Source organism: Camelus ferus, chromosome X (genome assembly GCF_009834535.1).
Source record: "Camelus ferus isolate YT-003-E chromosome X, BCGSAC_Cfer_1.0, whole genome shotgun sequence".
Taxonomy (NCBI): Eukaryota; Metazoa; Chordata; class Mammalia; order Artiodactyla; family Camelidae; genus Camelus; species Camelus ferus.
In genome coordinates this window covers 25613615-25634045 of record NC_045732.1, presented here as the reverse complement: position 1 = coordinate 25634045, position 20431 = coordinate 25613615, and the positions used below count along the sequence as shown (strand labels likewise).

At 34.8% G+C, this 20431-nt stretch overlaps 1 protein-coding gene across 1 annotated transcript in view; it reads right to left on the bottom strand.

The window, feature by feature from the left end:
- The window catches only part of LOC102505004 (melanoma-associated antigen B18), a 92714-nt gene extending 76716 nt beyond the window's left edge, over nt 1-15998 (bottom strand). Inside the window, exon 1 of the mRNA XM_032475416.1 lies at nt 15617-15998. The gene's annotated coding sequence lies outside the window, so the exon portion shown is untranslated. The remainder of the gene's footprint in view (nt 1-15616) is intronic.
- Between the last annotated feature and the right edge of the window lie 4433 nt (nt 15999-20431).

The following is a 20431-nucleotide window of genomic DNA, read 5'->3' as shown; positions in this document are numbered from 1 at the left end:
TATCACTATTTCTATGCCTAAAACCCTCCAATGCTCTGTACTGGGCTTAGAACAAAATCCAAATTCCTTTGTAAGGTTTGAATATCTCCCTGCCTATCTGTCTTTTCAATCTCTCCCTCTCTTCCTCCTCTCACTCTGTTCAGACTGTCCTTACTTACACACTTCCTTTTTTCCCATTGCTCACACATTTCAGTTTGTTTCTCTACTTGTCCTTGCTGTTTTCTCTACTTGGAAAGTATTCTGTCCCCAGAGCCATGGTGGCTCCTTTATAGCAGTTGGGTCTCAGCTGGAATGTCACTACCTTAGGGAGCTCTTTGCTTTTCTTCACTAATGCAGCCCTTATAATTTTATGTAATTATTATTTGTTTTCATTGCATTCTTCATTGTGTGTCCTTTCCTTTGAAAAGTAAACTCTATGAGACATGAAATTAATATAGGGCCCAGAACACTGATATTTAGATAGATCATGTTCAATGCATATTTGTTGAATGAATGAATGAAACTTTGTGTACATCATTGAAGATTTTCTAAGCTTCTGAATTTTTTCCACTGAATCTCTTATTTGGGGATTTGATATCATACTATTAGATTGAATTCCAGACAGGTTTTGTAAGGGTTTACAATTCCAAAAATAACGTATAACATTATTTTCCCCTGCATTCTGGTCAGTTTCAGGATACATAAGCACACACACACACACAGACACACTATATGCACATCATCTATGTGACTATTTGCCAATTTGATGGGGGAATTAAGAATCTTAAGTATTTCTTTGATGACTACTGAAACTTGGGCGACTTTTATGATGCTCTCTGATTTTTATATTCTTGTTTTTTTTTTCTTTTAATGGAATATCCATCTCCTTTTTCCAGGTATCTGTTGAAATGCTCATAATTTTCTAATCAATTTTTAAAGTTTTGATGAATTGTCTAATGGTCTATATACACTTTTCAAGACTAACCATTTATCTCAAAAATATTTATTCAATAGTATTTTCTTTCACAACTGGTTATAACTTATTTTTTAAACCATATACTCGGTTTTTTATGTATGCCTGTATCTCTCTTTGGGTTTTCTAAACTCTGTTATGGAATTAGTGCCAAACTCTTAAGTATTGTAGCTCTACAAGCAATTATAATAATTGATATTGAAAAATTTGCTATGTTTTATTCTTTTTTAAAAACTTAAATTTTTTTGGTGTTTATTTTTTGGATAAATTTTAGAATCATGTTATCAATAACTAAAATAGAATTATTAGATTTGTATTGATATTGCATTAAGCCTACATGATAATCTAGGAATAATTCTAATCCTTACATTATTCAAACTCTAGGTACCTCATATAACTGGAATCATACAGTATTTTCCCTGTTGTGACTAGCTTATTTCAACTAGCATTTCTACAAGATTCACTTAAGTTGTAGCATATGTCAGAATTTTATCCCTTTTTAAGGCTGAATAATATTCCATTGCATGTATATATGACATTTTGTTCATCCATTCATCCATCCAGGGACACTTGGGTGGTACACTTCCACATTTTGACTATTTTGAATGATGTTGCTGTGAACTTGCTGTAGAAATACGTTTGACAAATATATATATATGTATGTATGAATGAAACATTATACTGAACACCAGAAATTGACACATTAACTGACTCTACTTCATTAAAAAAAAAAAATCTAAACTCCTTTCAGTACTTTCAGCTAAATACTCAAAAGTAGAATTGAAACCATGGGTAATCATTAGTCAAATCCATTTCACCTGCCTTCACTAATCAAGGTCATTTTAAGATTTGCATGTCCTCCGAGCGGCAGAGCACTAAACTTAAACAGTAAGATGTTTGCTGGGATTGTTTTCCAGAAACTTGAAGTTAGCTGTGTCTAGTTTGAGCTGAGCTGGTTAAGACTAGATAGGAGGCCCCCCGTCTCCAAGTGGGCGTGCACGAGTTTCCCCTCTGTGACCTTTTGAAATCAGAGGGCCGAAAACTCCACCCTCAGTTTTTGTTAAGCGCCTCCAGTTTGGAACATGCAGAGGCCTATAGCTTAGTTACACCTGCGCAGAATGAGCATTACTGCACCTTTCTCCAATCACCTTTCCCCTCGCTCACACTCCCCACGCGCCCCACGCGCCACGCCTCCGACCGCTCTGCTTCTTTATTCGTTATCCTATCAATACCCCGGCCTCTGACCTCTAAGGGCGTGGGTCTGTGACGTGGTTTCCGCTTTCTTCGCCTAGCTGCTTTGTGAAACCCTCTCTGCTGCAAACCTCCACGTCTCAGCATTTTGGTTTGCTGCCCGTCGGCCACAGTGAACCTGGTTTGGTAACGGAATTCTGAATCATATGGTAACTCTATGCTTAATTTTTTGAGGAATCACCATGCCGTTTCCCACAGCAGCTGCACAGCATTTGCAGCAGCATTGCATGAGGGTTCCGTTTTCTTTATATCATCCCCAGTGTTTGTTATTTTCTGCCTTTGGTAATAACCGTCGTAATGTGTATGAAGTGGTATCTCATTGTGGTTTTGATTTGTATTTTCCTAATTAGTGATGTTGAGCGTCTTTTCATGTGCTTATTAGTGTCTGTATTTTTGGGGGAAATGTCTATTCAAGTCCTTTGCTTACTGTTCAATTGGTTTGTTTGATTTTTGTTGAATTATAAGAGTTCTTTAGATATTCTGGATATTAATCCTTTATGAGATACATAATTTGTTGGTATTTTCCTATTCCGTATGTTGCCTTTTCATTCTGTTGACAGTACCCTTTGATGCACTTTTTAAAAAAATTTTGATGAAGTTCAGTTTATCTATTGTCTGTGTTTTTGGTGCCATACCCAAAAAATGATTGTCAACTTCAGCGTCATGAAGCATTTTCCCCTATGCTTTTCTGAGAGTCTTATTGTTTTAGTTCTTATATTTAGGTCTTTGATCCTTTTTGACTTAGTTTTTTTTTTTTTTTTGTATGTGGATAGGACGCCTGCCTCTCCAAGTGGGCGTGCACGAGTTTCCCCTTTGTGACATTTGGAAGTCAGAGGGCCGAAAACTCCACCCTCGGTTTGTGTTAAGCGCCTCCAGTTTGGAACATGCAGAGGCCTATAGCTTAGTTACACCTGCGCAGAATGAGCATTACTGCACCTTTCTCCAATCACCTTTCCCCTCGCTCACACTCCCCACGCGCCCCACGCGCCACGCCTCCGACCGCTCTGCTTCTTTATTCGTTATCCTATCAATACCCCGGCCTCTGACCTCTAAGGGCGTGGGTCTGTGACGTGGTTTCCGCTTTCTTCGCCTAGCTGCTTTGTGAAACCCTCTCTGCTGCAAACCTCCACGTCTCAGCATTTTGGTTTGCTGCCCGTCGGCCACAGTGAACCTGGTTTGGTAACGGAATTCTGAATCATAATGGTAATTCTATGCTTAGTTTTTTGAGGAATCACCATGCCGTTTCCCACAGCAGCTGCACGGCATTCCTAGCAGCATTGCTTGAGGGTTCCAATTTCTTTATCTCATCTCCAGTGTTTGTTATTTTCTGCCTTTGGTAATAACCGTCGTAATGTGTGTGAAGTGGTATCTTACTGTGGTTTTGATTTGCGTTTTCCTAATTAGTGATGTTGAGCGTCTTTTCATGTGCTTATTAGTGTCTGTATATATTTGGGGGGGAAATGTCTATTTAAGCCCTTTGCTCACTTTTTAATTGTTTGATTTTTGTTGAATTACGAGAGTTCTTTAAATATTCTGGATATTAATCCTTTATGAGATATATGATATGCAGGTGTTTTTCCCATTCTGTATGTTGCCTTATCATTCTGTTGACAGTATCCTTTGATGCAAAAAAAAATTTGTTTTTAATTTTGATGAAGTTCAGTTTATCTATTTTCTTGTCTGTACTTTTGGTGTCATACCCAAGAAATGATTAACTTCAGCGTTAATGAAGCATTTTCCTCTATGCTTTTCTGAGAGTCTTATTGTTTTAGTTCTTATATTTAGGTCTTTGATCCTTTTTGACTTAGTTTTTTTTGTGTGTGTGTGTATGGAGTAAGAGTTCAACCTCAATTTTTTTTTTTGCAGGTAGATACAGTTTTCCCAATACTCTGTTGGAAAGACTGACCTTGCCCCGTTGAATGATCTTGGCATTTTTATCAAAAATTATTTCACTATATATGTGAAAGTTTATTTTGGGGCTCTCTATTCTGTTGTGTTGATCTGTATGTCTTTCTTTATGCTAGTGCCATACTGTTAGCTTTCTAGTAAGTTTTGAAATCGGGAAGTGTGAAACTGCCAACTTTGTTCTTTATCAAGATTGTTTTGGTGATTTGTGGTCCCTTGAGATGCCATACGATTTTAGGATGGAGTCTCCTATTTATACAGAAAAATGGTCATTGGGATATTGATGAGGATTACATTAAATCTATAGATAGCTTTGGGTAATATTGACATCTTCATATTACTAAGTCTTCCAATCCATGAACACAAGATGTCTTTACATCGATTTGTGTCTTCTTTACTATCTTTCAGCAATGTTTTTTGTTTTCAGTGTTCTTTTACCTCCTTGGTTAAGTTTATTCCTGAATATTTTTTATTTTTTGGTGCTATTATAAATGGAATTGTTTTCTTAATTTCCTTTTTGGATTTTTTATTGTTAGTGTATAGAAATGAAACTTAATTTTGTATGCTAACCTTTTATCCAGCAACTTGGCTTAATTCATTTATTCTAACGGGGGTGTGTGTAGTCTTTAGAGTTTTCTACACATAAGATCATGTCATCTGCAAACAGATAATCTTACTTCTTCCCACTATGACTTTTATTTCTTCTTTTCCATAATTGCTCTGGCTGTAACTTTCAATATGTTGAGTACAATTGGTAAAAGCAGGCATTCTTTTCCAGTTCCTGATCTTAGAGGAAAAGCATGCTATCTTTCACCATTGAGTATGAAGTTAGTTGTCAGTTTTCCATGTGTGTCCTTTATTATGTTGAAGTGGTTTTCTTTTATTCCTAGTTGTTGAGTGCTGTTATTGTGAAAGGATATTAAATTTTGTCAAATGCCTTTTTTGCACAAATGGAGATGATCATGTGTTTTTCCTTAATTCTGTGAATGTGGTGGATTATATTGATTGCTTTCATGTGTTGAACCATCCTTGAAATTCCAGTAATAAATCCCCCTTGGTCATAGTGTATAATTCTTTTAATGTGCTCTGAAATTTGACTTGCTAGTTTCCTGTGGATGATTTTTGCGTCAATATTCATAAGTGATAATGGTCTGTAGTTTTATTATCTTGTAATATCTTTATCTGACTTTGGAATCGGTAATGCTGGCTGTAAGTAGATTTTTAAATGGAATTTATTTTGTCTAACCCATTTATAAATTACTTAGATTTATCTCATTACATGTATTTGTTATGTCATTTTCTTATATCTAGATGTATTTTCAATACACTGTCTTACCAAATTCTCTGGAAATAGTTTTTTAGGAAATTCTCTGGGATCACTTCTCTGATCACATGTTATTTTTTGAGTTTACATTATTAAAATGGCTCAAATTCTTAACAATATTAAGTAATAGAATTGGGGGGCATTCTTTTACTGGAGGAACTGATTTTAATGGATATTTTTCTTGGATTTTGTCATTGGTGTGATTTTTAATTCTTAGTTTGAAAAAGATACTCTCCATCATGATTAATAAGTATCTTTCTTTTACAGTGAGATTATCAAGAATCTTCCTCTTCCTTTTCTTCCCTTTCCTTTCCTGTCTTCTTAGGAGTCATGATTAGATTTTGAATTTCCTGATTATTTTTAGTACTTCATTTAAACTACTGACACAATTGATAATATTAATAGAACGCCTACACTCCTGAAATGCCTGCTTGATATGTTCTTCTGCTGATATAATATTGAGCTGAATTTCTTTATGTTGCTCCTATTTCTGTATTTTTTTGTTAGTTTTTCCTTTTAATATGTTTATTTTCTTTTTTAGCATAATGGTCTATTTTGCTTTATTTTTATCCTCAAATAATTTGGAAGTTAAGTCATTTTTGTTTTATATTATACTTTTAATTTCAGAAAATATATTTACTGACAAATCTCAAGGAAAAATAAAATCGTTATTTTCATACTTCATCTCTGTCAACTGTAATACATTCTGGGATTTGTATTTTTTTGTTTCAGTTTATTGTAGTTCAATTTAAATGTTTTAACTTTAACTTCTCTTTAGGAATTTTAATATCAAATTATGTTTTTATAAAAAGTAAAATAGTAATTTGGATTTTATTTTCTCCTGAATTCAAAATTCATCATCAGTACTTATATGTTTCAGTAATTCAGTTGGCTGAGTTTTGAATTCACAAAGTTTAAGAATTGTTTTGGTTGTTTGATCTTTTGAGTCCTTGCATATTTGAGAACTTTTAAATATAATACTTATGAATGGAAAGTTGCATAGGTATAGCGTTTTGGGGTCACAGCATTTTCCCTTCTAATTTTTTAGAATTTGCTTCATTTAATCCACTGTCTATGCAGTGCACAGTGTGAGTTGCCTTCCTAGTATCCATAGCGCTCTTTCTTTCCCAACCCTGATATTGATCAGTTACCTCACTCTTCTTTTCCCTTCCCCATGGCCAAATGGCTGAGGGGCTGTTGAGCCTATCCTGAGCTCCGTATTCATCTATGGTAATCTTACTGCTATTACCAGGGATTGGTTCAGGATTCAGCATGTGAATCACTTCTAAGAATCCATAAATGGAATTTACTGGAGACTCCCGAGAAAGATTCCTCACTCCCAAGACAGAATGCCAATAAGAGATAGTCTTTTATATTTGTCTGAATATCATCATGTCTATATATTCATTGACACACACCCATTTTGCATCTAAACCAATAATCAAGTAAACATTGACAATGGCAAAGAAGATTTGAAATTATGTGGGTCTTCAATGAGATGAGTGAATCAATGAATAAGCCAGCTAATCTATGGACTTTCTGTCATTTTATGAATGTTATTTATTGTTTATAACTTGTTAAAGCGTGATTCCTGTGTTGCAAGCAAAAATTACTCAAACTAATACAGTCTTACTTGTCTTGAATGATACAGCCAGAATTCAAAGGTGAGCCTGATGTATTTCCCATTGCTTTCCTTAAAGTATGCTTTTAGAATTTGTTCCTTATCCTTCAGTTGTAAATATATTTTTGTTTTGATTTCTGTTAATTATTCCCAGAATGTGAAATATGCCGATAGTTTTAAGCTACAGACCTAAGTCTCCCTTTATTTCAGCATATCTGTTCTCTACTGTATAAGAATTTATTTACGATCTTTTCTTCAGTATTTTGGGAATGTTGTGTGTTTGCATTGTCCTGTTGTTCATATTTGTCATATTTTCTCACTTTCAGATCTTCCATTTACATTTTGTGTGATTATTCTTAAGCCTATTTTTCATGTTCTTTATACTAATTACTTTCAGTGAATCTTCATATTAGTTATTACGCCCACTGTATGAGGTAGGTAGTTAATATGAGAACCATTTATGGAAAATGAAATTAAGGAATTGACAGACCAAATAATTTTCCCAAAGGATAAGTATTTGATTAGACTCAAAATCAAGATTCAGAGTGAGCTCTAGGGGGGAGGGTAACAGTGCAGTGGTAGAGTGCATGCACGAGGTCCTGAGTTCAATCCCCAGTACCTCCATTAAAAAAAAAGAGGGTAGCTCTTGTGTTAAATAGTCTTACCACAATTGAAAAAAAAGTTACCCAGAATCAGGTCTGAGTCTTATCTAAAAATCTTAAATACTTGGAGTATGAAAAGCAGTTTAGTGTAAGAGAGTAGGTTCTAAACTCATACTGCCTTATTCAAATCATGATCTTAATATAAAATGTATTTATATTAAATACATTATATTAATTACAAACAAAGGATGTTTGTAATTCAAAACAAAGGATGCTCTAATATCATCCTTCCCTCTAGCAAATATTTAAGTTGGTAGATAAGGATATTTTCTTGAACCTCTGCTTCTGCCAGTAGGAGACTGTTGGGTAACATTAACCAGCCTGGTTCACTGTCTTCATTCCTCTCCAACTTCTTTCACTGGTTCCCTTATATTTAGCCTCACTCCTCTCCAGTCTCTCCCTGTAACCTGATCTCCACCATCGTTTGGTGAAAACTTTGCAGTCAAATGTCCCTGAGTTTCAGTCCTGACTCAGACGCTTGCTAGCGATGATGTTGAACAAGTCATTCTACCTCACTGAGCCTCAGTTCTCTTACCCATTGTAGCAGATGCTGTCTGCTGCATATGCCCTGACTACTAGTTCATGTGCGTGTCTTACAGCTTCCCATTGCGAGTACCTGTAACTCGATTGGACTACAAGAGCATGTTGGACCTGTGTGTGTGGAACAGGCCAGAAGTGCTGGGTTGTTGATGTCCGTGAAAGCAACCCTGAAAAAATGGGGAGTGGGGAATGTAAGTTGAAGATTAAGACCTGAATTCCTTATTCCTTGGGTGGAACCATGAGGCATGTTCACAGTGAGATTGAGTTTCACTTCCCTATGATAGTGACCTGCTTGTTAACATAGTTTTTGATGGTGTCTTTTCCTTCCCTATTTGACTTCTCCACTCTCCAGTTGGTTATTGGGTGAGATCACTTCATAAGTAAAGTATTTACATTTGAATCCTTATTTCAAGCTCAAATTCTGGAGGAATGCAAACTAAGACACCTGTAACTAAGAATAATAATACTAATAATTACAACGTAGTTAATTGAGCATTTAAAAGTACACGAGAAACTAATGAGGCCTTTGTATGCATTCTCATGAGCCAATTGAGAAGGTATTATTATCATCCTAATTTAACAGATGATATAACTGACTCACAGGAAGAAAGAAACTTGTCATATCACACAGACTTGTACTAAGATGAACCAGAATTCTAATTCCAGAGCCTTGTACTGTTCAGTCATTGTGCTGTATTTTCAGTTGTCATAGTGGGGAAAAAGCAGGAGTCTAGGATGAAGCGATTAGCAAAAACAAGGCTTTGTACACTTAAAAAAATTTTTTTTTGCCTTGAAAGGAGAACAGTTTAAGAACTTACTTGGGGGGGGCAGTGATGGGGCTGAGATTAGAATCGTATTAACATTGTTGGATGATCACACGAGGGAAGCAAGAGGAGACTAGTTAGAGGTTGTTGCAGTAATTTTAGGAGTTGTTGACTTGACTAGGGAACTGGCATTGGGAACGGAGAGCAGTAGATGAGTTTGAGAGACGTAGAGAAGATAGTATTGATTATACCTAATGATCGGTGACAAGTAGTGGTGAGGAGAGAGAGGCTGCAGAACTTTCCAGGTTTCTGACTTAAGTGACCAGGCAGTAAAAGTTAGATTTACTGATACGTAGGGGACAGAGGAAAAACAAACTACTTTGGGAGGGCTTATAGGTTTATTTACAAAGTATAGGTAAATAATCAGTTACAATGTAAAGTAAAATGTGTTAAAGTAAATGCAGGGGCATTGCAGATACATTTGGCATCTAACTCAGTCCTGGGCCATCATCAGTTAAGGAAGAACTATCTTAAGCTTAGAAATGAATGATGAAGAGACACCATTACATCTGTCCATATACTACATATATCTGAACTACCTTTACAGCTAAGTGGTTCACCTTTTGAAAGCTGCTTCTCTCATTGTTTTGAACATGTTACAATCTGACATAACTTATTTAAAGTTTAAGGGTACTCCCCACCTCAAAAATCTCTAAATAGCATTAAACATGCAGAGCTTAATAAAATTTAGTCATCCATCCCTTCTCCTCTCTGCTTCTCCCTTCTCCACTAACATTATAAATACTAGTTCACACTTCAGGTGAAAATTAAAATAACACTCAGGTACTGACAAATACAGGGCAGAAGCCTCTCAAAAATCTTTAAGCACACTTCAAGTAGAAATCATAGGAAGAAGTATCTGTCAGCCTAATCTTTCTATCATAAAATACCAGAACATCTTTAGTTTATTCTTGGAAATATGATTCTACATTAGTAGATAGGAAGTTTTCTCATCAGTGAGGTGTATGCCGATGTTACTCTCAGGGCCTGGGTTATCCTGCTCTGAGGGGAGTCCTAAATTTCAGTGCAGAAACCTAGAGACCATTTCTAGATGTGGTTGGTAAGACGACAGACCAGGGTATCTCTTGGGTCATGCCCACCATAGGATAAATTTCAGCCATGGGCAACCCTAGAAATAACCACTTTTCAAAATTTACACCTCAGAATCCATTATCATTCAGTTCTTAGGCAATTTGTTTATTACACTAGTGTGATAGAACAATGGTCCCCCAAAGATAGCCTAATGCCTCATAGCTGTGAATTTGGTACCTTAAATGACAAAAAAGACTTTGAAGATGTGATTAAGGAGCTTGAGATTATCCTGGAACTCAATCTAGCCACAGACATCCTTGTAAAAGGGAGGCAGGTCTAACAGAAGGGGAAAAAGTATAAGGGTGGAGGCAGAGGTCAGAAAGCAGATGCTACACTGCTGGTTTTGAAGATGGGGGAAGGGAGCACAATCAACAAATATGGCGGCTTCTAGTAGCTAAGAAAGACAAGGAAATGAGTTTTCCCCTAGAGTTGCTAGAGGAGTGCCGGCCCACCAACATTTTGATTTTAGCCCAGTGAAGTTGATTTTCAGACTTCTGACTTCCAAAACTATAGGATATATCTGTTGTTCCATGCCATTAAGTTTTTGGTATTTGTTACAGCAATAGTAGTATACCAAAAACTAGTAAACTACATTATCATTTATGACAGACATCAGTATAGTTCAATTATTTTGAAAAAAGTCCCTCTGTCTATATTGATAGATCCTATCTGTGGGATGCAATCAACTATATATTAACAGCAACCTTTAAGAATCTACAGTTTTTTAAAAAATATTTTCAGTTTATTTTCTAGATGAAGGGACTAAATCATGTCATAATAAAATGTAATAAAGCACCCAGTGAAGTCACAGAAGAGTATCTGCCAGCCTTAGAGCTATGATTATCAATCTGGTAGTCACTCATATTTAAATGAATTAAAACTAAATAAAATTAAAACTTCAGTTCCCTAGTTGCACTAGCCACATTTCATGGGCTCAGTAGCTGTGGGTGAACAGTGGCTACCATATTGGAAAGCACATATTACAGGCTATTCCCATCTTGTGTGCTTTTGAACATTTTTTTTTAATTTGCCGTAAAATTTCTACAAGCCCTCCCTTCCAGAATCAATAATGCAACTTTAAAAGTGATAACATATTTACACTGCTCATAATTTCATTTTTTTTAATTTGGAAAAACCTAAAAAACCCACCAGAGCATAAACTGGAATAACTTTTTGCCTCAGCAAAAACATTAGATACCTGGAAAATGAGGAGATAGCAAGAATGTACAACTAAGATTTAAGAGTGGCAAAGCATATCTGAAAAATTCAAAACAGAAATAAAAAGAGAAACCAGCAGAAAATAATTAAAACCCCATGCTGGAAGCAGTCACTGTAAATTAAAAATCAAGAATAATCCTCACACGAGTGTGTACACACACACACACGCTTCCCTCCCTCCTTGGGGAAGAGGGCAGGGGATCATTAGAAAGCATAAAAACAACCATAAATTCTACTCCAAAGGGAAATCATTAGTTTAGCTTGCTCTGGTTTATAGAAAAATCTACCTGTAATTAAATAATTGAGTGAGACCAGGATCTCTCAAGGTATAAAAGAATGAATATTGCCTCTTGGAATTATGCTTGGAGACTTTAAACATGATCGAATGCTAATATTGTTACACACAAGATTGATGTTGAAGTTAAAGGGGACTTTCATTATAATGAAGGGGAAGTGGGCAGAGCTAATACCAGATGTACAGCTAAAGTTTCTTGGTAACACGGTGACATTGATGTTAAAAGAAGAGCATGCATTTCAGTGATACGGAAACCTTAGTACCCCAAGTTTGGGAGGAAGTAAAGGAGGCATACAAAAATGCTTCAGGATGTCAGAAAACCTGGATGATGATAGCAAGATGCAACCCAACTTCCTAACTGTATGACTACAATGTCTTAAGGAGATGGGGTTTCAGGCTTGAGGGAGAGGACACATAAAGTTGTGCTGAGGCAGAGAGGGGAGAGAAATTCTGTAAGGGAAAAGATGCAAACTTGGAATAACTAAGATGGAAGTGCACAAAAGGACTCCTGTTACTTTATGTTTTAGATCACATTAGTATGGTGTATTTGTTACAAGTAATTAACCAACGTTGATACATGGTTATTAACTGAAGTCCATAATCTTTCAGATTCCCTTAGTTTTCAGCTAACATTGTTTTTTGGTCTATTTGTGTTTTTTTGGTGTTGCTTTTATTCCCAGGGTACTACATTATATTTCATCGTCATGTCTTTTTAGGTTCTTTGTGGCTGTAAGAATTGATCAGAGAGTCCTTGTTTTTATTACCTTAATAATTTGAGGACTATCAGTCAGGTCTTTTGTGAATTTCACTCAGTCAGGATTTGTGTGATGTGTTTCTCATGATTAGACTGGAGTTAGGTGTTTTGAGGAGGAAGTCCATAAAGATAAATGCCATGTTTCTTCATATCGATGTGACTTATCACTGTTGCTGTTGCCCTTGATTGCATGATTGAGGTAGTATTTGTTAGGTTTTCTCCACTGGATAATTACTCTTTGCCTCTCCTTTCCATTCTGTACTTAATTTTTGGAAAGAACTCATTATGCTATGCCCAGCCCACAGCCAGGGAGTGGGGAATTACGTTGTGTCTCCTTGAGGGCAGAGTATCTACATGAGTTATTTGAAATTCTTGGGCAATTTGCCGACTTCCCCCCATTTAATTATTTATTTAATCTGTTATTTGTATAGATTCGTGGTTGTTTCTTTGTTTTAGCTTAAAATCTGATGTCTCTTTATTTTGTTACTGAAAATTTTCCATTTTTGGCTATTGGGAGTTCTTTCAGTTGGATCCTCTATCCCTTTGACAAACCTTCATTAGCCTAAGGAGTTTTATTGCTTCCTTATGTTTCAGCATTACAAAATGCGCTAGGCACATCTTGCATATTTCCTGCCTCAGTCCTAGAACCAGCCATTTCCCCAAGGAGCATTGATTGCTTTTCTTGCAAGAAGGTATGAGAAACTAAGATCCAAACATTAGGTGTACCTGTTGAACTTAAATTGCTTAGGCCCTCTCAGCTGACAAAGCAAAGGAATATATATATATGTCTATTAATGAATATAAATACACCTGTCTAAGCTAAACATGAGCTCAGACTGATGTCTTGAACTCTCATTACTACATGAACCATTCTAGCCTCTTCCCTTGCTTGTCTGTAATTTCCCACTGCACTCTGCTTGATCTATCAATCATTGAAACGTGGCTCTCCCTGTGACTCATTTACTTAATTGTTCACTCCAGTATATGTGTGTAGCAGTATCAGAATGGATAACCTTTACCCTCTGGGGAACAGTGTTATCAACTAGAGTATTGTATTTATGTACAGTTTCTTTTGCCTTTAGTCTTACAGATTAGACTCATTTCCAAAGTTACAGAAGTCACCCCCTTTTGCCCCATCCTCTTCAGTGTATTTATTTCATACACTTGTAATAGAGTTAGATTGTTTTATTACATTATAGGATTCCAATTGCAGCAAATGTTGCATATCTAGAATAAATTCCACTTGCCTGAAGTTTATAATTATTTTTATGCATTTTTGTTAGATTTTCTAGTATTTTGTTGAAGATATTTGCTTCTGTATTCATGAGAAATAATGGTCTATAGTTTTCTTTATTTTTAACATCTTTGTCTAGTTTTGGTAATGGGGTAATGTGGGCCTCATGGAATGAGTTAGGAAGCATTCCCTCAGCTTCTGTTATGTGGAAGAGGTTGTAGAGAATTGATATCATTTCTTTAAAGTTTGGGAGAATTCATCAGTGAAATTATCTGGGCATGTTGTTTTCTTTTTTGAAAGGTTATTAACTATTGACTCAATTTTCATAGATACAGACCTTGTCAGATTATCTATTTCTCCTTGTGTGAGATTTGGTAGGTTATGTCGTTCAAGGAATTGGTCCATGTCAGCTAAATTATCAAATTTGTAAGCATGGAGTTGTTTGTAGTATTCTTTATTATCCTTTTAAGCACCATGAGATCAGTAATGATGACCTTTCTTTCATTTCTGAAATTGTTAAATTATGACTGTACACTAATTTTAAAAAGATACATATACCCCACTGTTCATAGCAGCATTATTTATAACAGCCAAGGTATGGAAGCTACCTCAGTACCCCTTAACAGATGAATAGTTAAAGAAGATGTAGTACATACATATACAATGAAATATTACTTAGCTATAAAAAAGAATGAAATTTTGCCATTTGCAACAACATAGATGGACCTGGAGGGTGTTATGCTTGATGAAATAAGTCAGACAGAGAAAGAAAAATACTGTATGTTACCACTTTTACGTGGAATCTAAAAAATGAAACAAATGAATAAATACAACAAAAGAGAAACAGACTTACAGGTAGAGGGAACAAACTACTGGTTACCAGTAGGGAGAGGGAAGGTGGGAGGGGGAAGATAGGGGTAGCAGATTAAGAGATATAAACTACTATGTATTAAGTAAATAAGCTACAAGGATATATTATACAGCACAGGGAATATAGCCAATATTTTATAATACCTTTAAATGGAGAATAATATATAAAAATATTGTGCCCTTGAATCTCTGTGTTGTATACCTGAAACTAATATAGCATTGTTAATCAACTATACTTCAATTAAAATAAACAAACATAAGAAGTTATATGTCAAAAATGATATATGCTATGGATTAAATAGGGTGGTACTTCTCAAACTCTAAAGTGCATATTAATGAACTGGAGATCTTTTAGAAACGGATTCTAATTTTAGTAGGTCTTTGTGGGGGCCTCAGATTGTGCATTTCTAAGAAATCCCCAAGTTATACCACCTGACATTGTCTTCATCAAAGGGGACCCAGGAGTATTAAGAATGGGCTAAGATGAAAAGATAGTAAATTAATAATACTAAGAGAAAATGAAATAATCAAAATAAGGAAAGCTGTGGAGGAAACCAGAAAGTGAAGAGTAAAATTAAAACATTAGAAGGTGGAAAGTAGGATTGGCAATGCAAAAAATTGGTGTAGAGGATAAGGTATCCATGTTCTCTGAAAAAAAACAAGTCAGAAAAAAATGAAAGTTGCAAAAAAAAAAAAAAGAGAAATGATTGATATGAAAATTGTAGTGTAAAGCATTAATCTATAAATAATTGGAATTTCTAAAGAAGAAATGAAGACAAATGGAAGAAAGGCAATAACCTTGTTTGAAATCCTGATTTTTTTCCCATTATTCTCAGGTGGAGGGAACAATGCTTATTATCACTACTGCAAATACAGTCAGTTGAAAAAAAAAAAAAGAAGTCTATGTTGGTCAGAGAATCGTGTAACAGTTATCAATCCCAAAAGTGTAGACCATCATGCATCAGTTACCAACTTTAGGGGAAACCTCTAAACACTTCTGCCCGTTGCATCTTGGTATTAGAATTATCAAGGAAAACAACAGTCAAGCACTAGATGGAACAACACTTTACTTACATAGAGAAGAGACAGCCAGGTCAGTTTCAACGGTGGGCATCAGTCCCCCATGGCGAGCAAGTCTCTCCTGGTGGGCCCTTCACTTATGCGCACCCCTCTGGTGCTGCAGTGGAAGGAACCCTGTCCCCTCCCTTCAGAGGACAGATGTAACAGAGGGGTTGGCCAGGTGCCACGTGTCGCACACAGTTTCCGCAGAAACAAAAGAGTACTCATCCAGTCTGAAACAAGAAAAGATAATCCCACACAAGGTGATAGAGTCCACACAGCTTGTGTCCAGTTTATCTCTTGGTAAGGAAGTGTTCCAGGCCCGAGGCCCATTCTCTTGCAGCTGAGTGGAGGTAGAAAGAATACATGGAGGAGACTGTCTTTCCTAATAGTCTAAATATTGAAAAAGAGAAGACAGGACAAGAGTCATTGTATATTTTCATTATGTACTTAGAATATTTATGAGAAAAAATGTAAAATGCTTGAAAAATTAGAAAATGAAATATAGCTGCTGGCTATTAATATCAAATCAGCAACTTTGATGCATTCAACAAAAAGACCATTAAAATATATAAATGAAAAGATTAATTTTAAATAGTAGTCCATTGGTTGTGATGCTTACAATCTATTGGTGGTGATGGTTCAATATATTTAATACCACTGAACTATATATGTAAAAGTGGATAAGATAGTTTTATTTTTTAATGTATTTTATCACAATAAAAATTTTAAAAAATACCAAATTATAATATCATACATCAAGAAATAAACTTATCAAGAAAAATATAAGACGTGTACAAAAAACCTAAAATTCTATTGAAAGATATTTAAATTTTTAGGTAAATTGAAAATACTGAGTTCCTGTGTGTAAGAATCTAAATAGCAAATATGTGTATTCTTATTTAAAATACAAGCATATTAAAATTAAGACAACCACATGATTTATTATTTTAACTTAATATAAAACATTCCTGGAAAAGATATCATTCAAGAATATGCTGCATACATATGAAGAATAAGATAAATAAGGCAAAAAATGATTTTGTTAGCTTAGAGGCAGACTGATCAGTGGGACAGGAAATACAGCCCAGAATGCCATATACCTAGGACTTTCTTTTCTATCCAAGATCCAAGTGTCTATTTATTTTTTATTTTTTTCCCAAGTGTCTATTTAAATAGGGGGATTCAATAACAATTTATGTTTTGGGTTTTGTTGCTTCGGTCTCACTTTATGTTTACAAATAATTTTATTTTTCTTTGTTCTTTTCCTAACTTTTGCTTGATTGACTACATTACTGTTGATTGTATTTATTTCCTTTGTCAATAGGATGTTATACTGGCTCTTATCATCGTTCTATTAGTATTAACTTCCTGCCTCTTACACTCACAGTCAAGTATCTATTTATCTTAAGCCAAAAGAAAATGCTGACCTTGTTTCTTGATCTTACCCCCTACTCCGGTAAGATGAAACATTTTGAACATTTTTACTTCCTTCTCTGCTCTGTACTCCCGCAACCTGCTCAGAATGCCTTTATTTGACTTGTTTCTTGTTCCACTCACTCCAAGGTTTTAGTCAGATAGTCATGCGTCAAGAGTACTATGATTAGTCTCTTATTTTATTTATTTATTTATTTTTATTGAAGTACAGTCAGTTACAATGTGTCAGTTTCTGGTGTACAGCGTAATGTCCCAGCCATGCATATATATATACATATGTTTTCATATTCTTCTTCATTAAAGTTTATTACAAGATATTGACTATAGTTCCCTGTGCTATACAGAAGAAATTTGTTTTTTATCCATTTTTATATATAGTAGTTAATTGAAAATCTCAAATTCCCAAGTTGATCCTGTCCCACCCTTTTCCCCCTGGTAACCATAAGATTGTTTACTACGTCTGCGGGTCTGTTTCTGTTTTGTGTATAAGTTCATTAGTATTCTTTTTTTTTCTTTTTTTAAGATTCCACACATGAGATTAGTCTCTTCTTTGCAACATTTATCTCTTCCAAGAATTATTACTTAGTATTGGCATTTCAAATCTTCATTCCCAGTACCACAATACAATTTTAGATACAAAAATGGCTAGGTCATGCATTTTTACTCTTTATTGTTTCCTTGCCTCTATCTCACTCCCTGTTTTGAAGGCTCTGTTCTGATTTACTTGTAGTTTGGTTAGAATAATCTCTCTAGTAGTTTCCTGAGATAAGGTAAATAGGTAATATGTTCCATGATTTTCTATATAACCACAGATATCCATTGCTCATCCTGAGAAGTGAATTACATCAAGCTAAGTGTAAATTTTTTTAAATGCAATCATATTTTTTTCTTCAGCATTCTGCAAATACTGTTTCCCTGTCTGAAAAGTTTCCAGATTGTGTATGAGATGTCTTACTGATAATCTGGTCCATTTTCCTTTTAAGTAACCTGTCTTTATTTCTAGAAACTTGTAAATTTTAATTTTCTCAAGTTGAACTTAGGAATTTTACCTAAATGTATGTCATTTTCCATCAGTTCTCCATGAAAGTTACTGAGCCCTTTGAGTCTACAGACATCTTTTTTTCATAGTAAGGAAATTTTCCTTGACATTGTTCCTCTATTTTAATTTTTCTGAAAATCATGTGTATTTATATTTTGTACTGTCTTTTGACCCCTGTCATCGTTCAGATCAATAGTAGCCTCTCAAGAGTGACCATTTCCTCTTCTCCAGTTTATTTACTGAATTTTAAAATTGAGGCACACTGTTATCTTTTTTTAGTTCCAAAACTGTTTTTCTTTGGAATGCTACAATTGAATTTTCTTAACATGATTATAAATTTTATGTCAGCAGAGCTCTTGTCAGCTGCTCTATTTCAATAGAAGTCACCTTATAAGGTGCCCTGCTTGTTCTTCCAGTTTGGTTCCTGGGTTCACTTAAGCCTATTGCTGTTTGCTTTTGCCTACATAGTGCTCTGTTCATCCTGTGTTGTCACATCAAGCTGTTAAGCAAATATGGCTGCCAGACTGAATGCAAATTTCAGAACTAATTCTAATGATAATAACAATATAGTTTCAAATCACACATTATATCAATAGATAGCAAAAAGTGGATAGAACAAGAAATGGAAGTAAAAGGGTATTACAATTTTTGTTTTACAAAGGCCTGATCTCAAAGAAACCATGCATCTTTGACTTTGATAATAGAGAAATATACTCAAGTATATTATTAAACAATCATAAATGTAACAACTAGTATGAACAAATGCAAAACTTTAAGGTCACTGTTGAAAATAAGAATAAACAAAGGCAGTCTGTTCAGGTGGACATAAGACACAAAATTGAAATACCAAAAGATACTTGAAAAAACAGTAAATCATTATCGTTGCAGGTGACAGTTTAGCACCTAGAAATACAAACTAATAAAAAAAATGCTTATACTGGATTTGAATAAATCAGGAGATTTCCAGTTTAATTTCAATAATCTGTAAGTTATAAGAAGGAAAAAAGATTCCTTACAGAGTAGCAAACACTAAATCAAACAGCATGAGAACAATGACAGCAGCGTAAACAACCACAAAAATAACAAATGCTATGCCAAAGAATTTTCTAACGGTAAAAAGAATTGGGATCTAAAGAAGTCTTTGAATAACATGAATAAAATTTTGCTGATAAAAATAAAAAGATTTGTTGCTTAGTGTCAAGATAAACTGTAGTTGATTCTTGATAAAATAATTTCCTGCTTTAATTTAATCCCCATCACAATTCATTTAGGGAAGCTCATGCATGAATGCAGATGCAAAAAATCCCAAGCAAAATATTAGGAAACCATATCATATAAAGATCAAATTAATTATAATACAGTGTAACCAAAATGGGTATATTGCAAGATTGCAACGATAGCTTTACATTAGAGTGTATATAAAGACCATTCTCCACAGTAGCAGATGAAGGGAGAAAAATCAATATTTTTACCTCATAATGCAGAAAAATCTGGTAAAATTCAGCACCCTTTGATGATAGGTACTCAGTAAACTGGAAATATAACCGAACTTGACAAACAGAAATCAACCAAAAAACTTGAGGAAACATCCTTTGTAATGAAAACAGTTGGAAGCTTTTTTTTTTTTTTTTAGCATTCAAGAAGGCCAGTTATACTGTCAGCTAGTGAGAATTTATACAAATATTATAAATAATAAAAATTTAGCAAGTTGGCTTGCTGTAAGATCAATATAAACCTGAAAAAGATAAAAGCATAATTTAATAGAATTCATTCTTTATAATGACGATAACTATGAGATTTATAGGAAAAAATAACAAAATGGGTACTAAGATGTAAATATGAAAAAGCAATACTGAAAATCTTTAGAAAAGAATGCAGACTTATGTATTTCTGACCTTGGCATAAGGAAATAATTTACTAAGATAAGCACAAATAAGTGTGCTCAATTCAACCAAATCAAAATTAAGAATTTTTCTCAATGAAAAAGTGAGGAAAGTGAAAAGGAAATAGAAGTAACAGAAAAAAGAAAGCCTTAACACGTAGTTTGGTAACCGCTAGTCTTTAGAATGGATGAAGAAAACCTACTAACCACGAGAAAATAAACAAATACCCCCCCTTCCCCTCAATAAAAATAAAACACAGGTACAGGCATTTCACAATTATGGCCAATACATCCTACATAATCAGCAAAATTAAAATTAAGACCATATCTTAACCTGAGCTCCCCCAAAAGCTACTACTTTAAAAGAGCACACAGTCCCACGGAGCAGGACTAGGGGATAAGCACAGTGAAACAAGGAGGAAAGAGAGCCAAGATGAGGGTGTACTTATGTCCTGGGTGCAGCTAAATGAGA